This window comes from Gracilinanus agilis, chromosome 3, assembly GCF_016433145.1.
Source record: "Gracilinanus agilis isolate LMUSP501 chromosome 3, AgileGrace, whole genome shotgun sequence".
Taxonomy (NCBI): domain Eukaryota; kingdom Metazoa; phylum Chordata; class Mammalia; order Didelphimorphia; family Didelphidae; genus Gracilinanus; species Gracilinanus agilis.
Genome location: NC_058132.1, coordinates 324873916 through 324882465, shown reverse-complemented (window position 1 = coordinate 324882465; position 8550 = coordinate 324873916). Strand labels below are relative to the sequence as shown.

The 8550-nt window shown below is 38.7% G+C and overlaps 1 pseudogene; it reads right to left on the bottom strand.

Annotated features, from left to right (window-relative positions):
* Positions 1 to 5027: 5027 nt before the first annotated feature.
* LOC123241517 lies at positions 5028 to 7983 on the bottom strand (annotated as a pseudogene).
* Positions 7984 to 8550: the final 567 nt, after the last annotated feature.

Sequence of the window (8550 nt, the reverse complement as noted above, 5' to 3'; positions counted from 1 at the left end):
ATGTAGAAAAAACTTTTGACAACTGTTTTCTGACATTTTATGATTCACATTCTCTCCTTCCCTCCTCCCTCCCCAAGGCAGTAGATAGTCTGATACAGGTTATACCAGTGCTTTCATGTAATACATATGTCCATACTGCTCCTGCTGTGACAGAAGACACACAAGCATCCTTTTATACATGAAGCCTTTTTTGTTTACCTTCCTCTACATCCTACCTACCCTTCCTCTTAAAATTGCCTTGTGTTTATTTGGGATCTATTTTGTATATAATTATGTACATGTTGTTGCCCCTGGAGAATGTAGGTTGTTTGAAGGCAGGGAAGATTTCAGCTTTTTTATACTTTATTCTATCTGTCTATCTATCTATCTATCTATCTATCTATCTGTCTGTCTGTCTATCTATCTACTTTTTACTGGCTTTATACTAGCACCTACTATAGCTCCTGGATTAATATAGTAGATGCTTAATAAATGTTTGCTGATTATTTTATTGAAAATAGCTAGTCAGCTCTCACTCATGTTAAATACCCTCAGTTCCTTCAGATGACATATTTTTTAGCAGAAACTTGACAGTATCACAAAGTTAGAACTAGAAGAAACTTGACAGTATCACAAAGTTAGAACTAGAAGATATCTTAGAGATAATCAGAGGTGTCTGACTCTTGAACTAGGGCAAAATTCCAGAAAACTGCCCAAACCAGATTAAAACATACTTGGGTAATGTTTAACAAAATAAATAAAAATGCAAATAATATTGTTGTTGTTCAGTCATGACCCATTCTTCATGACCCCATGGATCATGCTGTCAGTGGAGTTTTCTTGGCAAAGATAATGAAATTTCCTTCTCCAGTCGATTAAGGCAGAGGTTAAGTGACTTGGCCAGGGTCACATAGCTAATAAATGACAGAGATCTAATTTTAACTCAGTTCTTCCTGACACAGCACTCTATCCAGTGAGCCATCTAGCAGCCTCATAAAACAGCATAATTTTTTTTGTTTTTGTTTTGTTTTTAAACCCTTACCTTCAGAGTCTTAGAATCAATACTGTGTATTGGTTCCAAGGTAGAAGAATGGTAAGGGCTAGGTGATGAGGGTTAAGTGACTTGCCCCGGGTCATAGTTAAGAAGTGTCTGAGGCCAGATTTGAACCCAGGACCTCCTGTCCCTAGATCTGGCTCTAAGCCCACTGAGCCACCTACTTGCCCCCCATAGATAATGTTAATTAAAATGATAGGTGTCAATCTTCAGCCCACATGGATTTGTTTCTATGTTTCTATTTGAGTTTGACAATACAAGTTTAAGCCCCTAATCCCCATTTTCTTGTTACTGTTCAGTCATTTCAATCATGTCCAACCTCATGACCCTATTTGGGATTTCTTTGGCAAATATGCTGGAGTAGTTTAACATTTCCTTCTTCAGCTCATTTTATTTGGAAATTAAGTGACTTGCTCAAGTTCACATAGCTAGTCTGTCTGAGGCCAGATCTGAAATCACGAAGATGAGTCTTCTTGACCCCAGGTCTGACACTCAATCCACTGTACCACCTAGCTGCCCACAAAATCCCCATTTTACAGATGAGAAAACTGAGGTTCCACAGAGGTGAAGCCAAGGTCATATGGGTCATAAGTACCAGGTCCTCTGACTCCAAAGAATGTCCTTTTCAGAATATCACCTTGCTTTTAGTGTCTAACAAGTAAAGCTATCCAAAAATGGAACTCATTACTTCCCTGAATACTAGTGAACTTCTAATCACAAAAGATACTCCAATATGTTTGCATCACTCTCTGCCAGAGGGCTACGCTTCTCAAACTTCCTGGTTTCAGGATCCCTTTACATTTTTTTTTTTTAAACCCTTATCTTCCACCTTAGAACCAATACTACATATTGGTTCCAAGGCAGAAGAGTGGTAAGGGTTAGGCAATGAGGGTTAAGTGACTTGCCCAGGATCACACAGATAGGAAGTGTCTGAGGTCATATTTGATCCCAGGACCCCCATCTCTAGGCCTGGATCTCAATCCACTGAGCCACCCAGCTGCCCCACATACACATACACACACCCTTTACATTCTTCAGAACCATCAAGGACACCAAAGAGCTTTCATTCATGTGTATAATATCTATTTCATATTTATTGTTTTAGAAATTAAAACTATTTTTGAATACTTATTTAATTCATTTAAAAATAACAATAATAAGTAGGGAGTAACTGGGTAGATTGAGAGCCAGGCTCAGAGACGGGAGGTCCTGGGTTCAAACTTGACCTCACATATTTCCTAGCTGTGTGACCCTGGGCAAGTCACTTAACCCCCATTGCCTAGCCCTTACCACTCTTCTGCCTTAGAACTGATACTCAGTATTGATTCCAAGATGGAAGTTAAGGGTTAAAAAAAAAAACAATAATAAGCCTATTATATGATCATATAAATAACATATTTTATGAAAAATAATTATATTTTCTAAAACCAAAAAATCTAGTGAAGAAAGCAAAAAAAAGTTTTACTTTTGCTAATCTCTTCAATATCTAGCTTAATAAAATATAGCTGGATTCAGTCTGTTGTGACATATAGCTTTAGTTAAAGAAAAAGTGAGCATTTTGGTTGAAATATATGAAGAAAGGGGGCAGCTGGGTAGCTCAGTGGATTGAGAGCCAGGCCTAGAGACGGGAGGTCCTAAGTGAAATCTGGCCTCAGACACTTCCCAACTGTGTGACCTTGGGCAAGTCACTTGACTCCCATTGCCCACCCTTACCACTCTTCCACCAAGGAGCCAATACACAGAAGTAAAGGGTTAAAAAAAGAAAAGAAAAGAAATATATGAAGAAAACCTAGATTTACAGAGATATGTGGTTGGAAAAAAGGGAGAGTATTTTATAGTACTGGTATTAGGTAAAGAAGATCAGAGACCCCCAGAGGTTCACAGACCACACTGAGAATTGCTGGAATAGGAACTTCTATCTAGATGGTCTTTCAACTCCTAGACTCCAAAAGATTTGAACGGAATTTATGTCCTAATATCCACCACCAGGGGGCAAGCAAATGAAATAAACTGAATATCAAGTGAACTACTACAAGCTAAAAGAGCAGGGCTTCCTGGCTTTTTTGTAGTAAGGAATTCATTTTCATTTTTTCAAAGCCTAGAGAATTGTATCTATTGAGGGAGAAAAACATCAGCAAGAGAGTGAGAAGGGCAGCAGAAAGAGGGAGAGGGAATTTTGTAAACTACAAAAGGAAAAATAGTGCAAAATGGCAGTCAAAAAGAAAGCTATTTTGATATTGGAATTCAGTAATAAAAGAGATAAAGTATACAGTATTAAGGAGGACATATATCAATCTGCTGTACTTTGCCCCAGTTAGAGCACATTTGTAATGTTTTATTCAAGTCTGAGCACTACCTTTCAGGAATGACAATGAAAATGCTACCATTCCAGTTCAAGTCCTCATCATCCCCAGCCTATGTTATTGTAATACTCTACTGGTGGGTCAGCCTACCTCAAAACTCTCCCCACTCCATATGTGGCAAAATCGGGACATTAATGCGTTGCTGGTGGAGTTGTGAACTGATCCAACCATTCTGGATGGCAATTTGGAACTATGCCCAAAGAGCGATAAAAGAATGCCTGCCCTTCAATTCAGCCATAGCATTGCTGGGTTTGTACCCCAAAAAGATCATAGATAAAAAGACTTGTACAAAAATATTTATAGCTACGCTTTTTGTGGTGGCAAAAAACTGGAAAACAAGGCTATGCCCTTCAATTGGAAAATGGCTGAACAAATTCTGGTATATGCTGGTGATGGAATACTGTTGTGATCATGTGAAATGGAAAGACCTCCAGGAATTGATGCAGAGTGAAAGGAGCAGATCCAGAAGAACATTGTACACAGAGACTGATACACTATGGTAAAATCGAATGTAATGACTTCTATACTAGCAGCAATGCAATGATCCAGGACAATTCTGAGGGATTTATGGAAAAGAACCCTACCCACATTCAGAGGAAGAACTACAGGAGTGGAAACACAGAAGAAAAACAACTGCTTGAACACATGGGTTGATGCAGACATGATTGGGGATGTAGACTCAAAACGACCACACCAATGCAATTATCAATAATATGGAAATGTCTTGATTGATGACACATGTTAAAACCAGTAGAAATGTGCATAGTCTATGAGGTGGGGAGGTGATAGAGGGGGAAGGGGAAAGTAAAAACATGTAACCATGGGAAATTTTTCTAAAAAAATAAAATATTTAAATTTAAAAAAAAACTCTCCCCACTCCACTCCATTTTTCATTATTATATCAATTTTGTTGTTTCACTGGTTCAAAATCATGATACTTGTGTAATGCATTTCCCCTAAATTTGCAATAATGAAGGTTATACATAAACTATATAGATCACAATTTCTGTTTTTATACAATTGAGAACAAAATTTTCCTGATAAATATGCCCAATGACAAGTAGGCCCATAATGGATAACCCAAAAATACAAAATATAAACTGCTGGTTTTAACCATGGTGCTTTTAAACTCTCAAACATACATCAATATACTCTAGTTTTAGGGGAAATATTACACTTAGCCTTATCTTGCTTAAAGAAAAGTTCAAGCTGAATTCAACATACTATATCCCTCCCACCCCCAAATCAAATCTCTTATAAAAATCAAAATGGACTATAGAACACAAAGACAGACAGCGCTAGCCACTTCCTGGTTAGTACTCCCTAGGCTGAATAAAATTACAGAAGCAACAACAAACAGTGAAGAGAAACAGAAAAAGAAAAGATTACTAGCTGAAAGAAGATCCTTGAAGATCAGAGGAATTAAAAAAAAAAAAAATTCAGTCATGCTACTTCTGGTGATCAGATAGACATTTGATGACCCAACTTGAATTCCTGTGAAGTGAATTAATTTGTTAAGGTCCTGAAGATGAGTGTCTGGAGGTGCTGAATAAAATATATCACAGATAAGAGAAAGATTTGGCATTTCTGAAAGGCACAATCTATGGGGAGGAAATAATCTAGCATAATTTTTAAAATACTGTATATAAATGGAAAGAAGCACAGTGTGTCTGTGTTTCTTCTCTTTGAAGGACAAGACCTTCATAGATTGGCCCCTCAGACTCTGGTGATTCCCTCCTCAAGTGCAAATGCTCCAGGATATTCTGAAAATGTTTGTTAATCACTTCTGTTTCTCCACTGGACTCAAAATCTGGAGTCTTCTCTTATCTTCTGGATAAATTAATTCAAAACCTGAATCATCATGGCATCATTTTTCCTTTTCATAAAAACAGATATATCTGTTAAGAATTTCTATAAAAAGCTGAATTTGTAGTGAGCAATCCATGCACTGATTCGCTATCTTCAGAGCCTTCTTTAGGCATTCCATTACTCTTGTCTCCATGAAGCTCCTCCCCATTCTTGTCTGTGTCTACCAGACCCGAAGAGATGGGTACAGGTGCTAACAGCCCAGCCTTAGTCTGGCTTCTTGAGCAATTTGGAAGCTGCCAAGGCGCACTGAGTCCTTAAGGGTTCATGGTTCTCTTCACTGAAGCACTTCATCCTCTCAAATGTCCCAATGATCAAGGTGATGGCTGCCAGCTGAGCTTTAGAATCACTGATTTCATCTTCATACAGAGAAAATGCCTGGGACATAAATTCATATGCCACTGTTTCATGGTTTTGAAAACCAATTTCCTCAGCAGCTAGAACTCCTTGAAGGAAAAAGCAGAGGCAGTTCTGCCCATTCTGCTTTAATTAAAGCACTGATAGCCTGATGTGCAAATGAAAAAATCTTCTGACACTTCTTCTCCCATTTATCATCCACTTTGGAATTTTCTTTGTAGCAAAAAGCCAGTTGATATGCTGCAAATACCAAGGGAGGGAATGTAAAGTGAACGCACTGGTTCCCACCTGCTCCAAAATGTTTCCAGGCTGTGTTTAAAATCAAGAACTGCTATCAGTATCATCTGACTGAAGAAGGTGAATGAATCTTCCCACAAGGCTCTGTTCATCAGCAAAATCTTCAGGGTCTAAGTCTTTCACAGGTTTATCTGGTTGGTCTTGATCAATATTGATACTAGATTCATGATTGCATCCCCCTTGCCTTTGAGAATTTCTGTATTATAATCCAGGACACTAAGCACATAACAACTCACACTTTCTGGATTTATAGTCAAAATAAAGAGGGGATGAACATGTTTTAATTTCAAAACTGTTAAAATGTTGTTATAGGTGACAACAGATATCTTCAGCAGTTTTGTGAGCTCCTTTGAAACTACACTACTGATAACATTATGTTCTAGATTTAGCTTTTTATATATTTCCACCGTTGTTTCTAACACTTTATCTACATAATCCACACGATCTGGATAGCACTTCATGGCAAGGTTAATGAGAGGCATTTATAAAGACACCACATCTTCTGAAGGCATGTCTTGCCTGGACTGTAGTACAGTCTCTAGTTACTGTGAAAATATGTCAAAAAGTTTATCTGCTGGGATTCCAGGCAATGATTATGTTCTTTACACTTACATTTTGGTATAACTCAGCACAGGCTCAAAGAAAAGAATTCAGGTTCTGTAGATGAAATTCAACAGGAAAGACTCCATGAGATACTCCTGAGCCAGTGCATCCCTGCAATTCACAACTTGTTCCAAGATATCAGTCAAAACAATCTGTTTGTATCGTTCCACATTTATACCTTCCTACTGACTGAGGAGGACCAAATTTGTTCCTACTAGAAAAAATTCTAAGTTCCTCCCTTTCCTATTCTCATTTCTCTCTATCTGGGCTGTTTCCTTGATGTTGCATTCGTACCCAGAGCTTGTTCTTTTCTGTAAAGTTTAAAAGTACAAATCCATAGAATCGCTGATGTTTCCAGTTGTTTCTTCATCTGTTGGCTCTCCTTCATCTGGCAAAATGTTTCTGGTACACTGAAGAAGGTAATTTTGAAGAAATAGACCTCTTAAGGGATGCTGTACACCACAGCACATCTCTACCAAATCTTTTAAAATGTCTTTCCTAGACTGAGAAAAATGACTTGACATAAACAACTCCCACTATAATAATAGAGTAATAGAGTCTTGATGTATTATTTCCAGCATATTATACAAATTCACAGAGATCTGCTACTTTCCTTCCTTTAGCAAATTCATCTGTCAAGTAGACTTCCAAGTAGTGCAGTTCATCAGAATTCGCCACATAAAGTTCATAGTAGCTCTTTGGTGACAACACAGAGGTTTGAAGTTCACCAAGCATGTTAGAAGCATGTTTCAGAGCATCCATAAGCTTGTTTTTGTCCAGGCATCATTTCATCTGGAATGACTAAACCTTCGTAGCCTGAATTGCTTCAGCTTTTCCTGTTCATCCTGCAGTGACTGCTGTGTTGTAGGTATGGTGACTGCCCGGAGCCCGTGGCAATCAGCAAGCCCTGCTCCAATCCATTTTCAAAAATGATTTTCCTAAAGTACAAGTGGCACCCCTACAACACGTACTCAACAAACTCTAGTGACTCCCTATCACCTCCAGGATCAAATATAAAATGTTCACAAAGCTAGCTGGCTCTGTGGATAGAGCAGAAGACCTAGAGACAGGAGGTCCTGAGTTTAAATCTGACCTCAGCACTTCTTAATTGTGTGATTCTGGGTAAGTCACTTAACCCCAATTGTCTAGCCCTCACTATTATTCTGCCATGGAATTGAGACTTAGTTCCAATTCTAAGAAAGAAGGAAAAGTTTTTTTTAATTAAAAAAATACAAAATGCTCTATTTGCCATATATATATTTTATAACCTAGCCCAGGGGTCAGCAACGTATGGCTCCCGAGCCATATCTGGCTCCACCTCTCAACCGGCCAGGCGGGACAGAGCCTCAGGATGTGCTCCAGGGGGCCCTTCAGCCCCCGCCCCATATTTCAGCACCTTCTGCCTCCATCCTCCTCCTTCCGCAGGCGTTTATGGCTCTCACGGACAAAAAGGTTGCAGGCCATTGCTTTAGCCCCTTCCTACCTTTCTGGTTTTCTTATTCCTTACTACCCACCATGCTCTCTTCCATCTAGTGGCATCGGTCTTCTAGCTGTTCCATGAATAAGACTCAGCTCCAAACATTTTTTTCTGACTGAAGCCCATTCCTGGAATGCTCTCCCTCCTTATCTTTACCTATAACTTCCCTGGCTTCCTCTAAGTCTCATTTAAAATCCTACCTTCTATAGGAAAGCTGCCCTAACCTCTCTTAATTGTTTCCTATTTATCCTGTAGATAGTTTCAATAGATTTATTTGTTTTTTATCTCTCCCTTAGACTATGAGCTCCTAAAGGGGAGGAACTGTCCTTTGCCTCTTTTTGTAAACCCAGGACTTAGCACCATACCTGGTACTTAGCTGGAATTCTAACAATGTTTACTGAATCAACTGATTGATTGATAAACTGGATAGTGTCCTGAGGAGGGTAATCAAGATAATTCAGGGCCTCAAATATTATGCATATGAGAATTAGTTGAATAAACTAGGGGTGTTTAACCATGATAAGACTTAGGGAAGGCATGATAGCTGCCTTCAA